Source organism: Sorghum bicolor, unplaced genomic scaffold (assembly GCF_000003195.3).
Source record: "Sorghum bicolor cultivar BTx623 unplaced genomic scaffold, Sorghum_bicolor_NCBIv3 super_16, whole genome shotgun sequence".
NCBI lineage: Eukaryota > Viridiplantae > Streptophyta > Magnoliopsida > Poales > Poaceae > Sorghum > Sorghum bicolor.
This window is the reverse complement of record NW_018396397.1, coordinates 1,340,572-1,341,396: the sequence shown is the minus strand read 5'-3', so window position 1 is coordinate 1,341,396 and position 825 is coordinate 1,340,572.

Here is an 825-nt window from a genome sequence, read left to right as displayed (position 1 = left end):
ATTTCCAAGCATATGGTATGTTCCATGCAAACTGTGCACCTATATTGTATGAAGATTAGCACTATCTCCAAACAGACCGAACCGAGCTTCCACTTGAGCCTCTTTATCTAGGAGTACAAACAGGTGCGTTAAAAATGGTTTCTTAGGCTATGGTGCATTAGGCACAAACTATGCACCTATCTTGCACCGAAACTAACATTATCTCCAAACAGACCGCAACGAGATTCCATTGGGTGCGTCCAAATTGATTTCTTAACATATGGTATGTTCCATGCAAACTGTGCAACTATCTTGCATCAAGATTAGCACTCTATCTGAACAGACCAAATTGAGCCTCCACTTGAGCCTCTTCAACTACGAGTACCATCGGGTGCGTCTAAAATGGTTTCATAGCCTATGGTGCATTAGGCGTAAACCGTGCACATATCTTCTACCAAAACTAACACAGTCTAGAAACGAACCGAAGCAAGATTCCAAATGAAACACATCATCAAGGAGTTATATCAGGTGCGTCCTAATTGATTTCTGAGCATATCATATGTTCCAAGCAAACCGTGCATCTATCTTGCATCAAGATTAGCACTATCTCCAAACAGACGAAACGGAGCTTTCACTTGAGCCCCTTGACCTAGGAGTACCATCGGGTGCGTCCAAAATGGTTTCCTTATCCTATGGTGCATTAGGTGCAAACCGTGCACCTATCTTTGCACCGAAACTAACGCTGTCTCTAAACGGAAAGAAGTGAGATTCCATATGACACATGGCATCCTAGGAATTCCCATCTGGGGGTGTCAAAAATTGAATTTCTGAGCCTTATGGTAATGT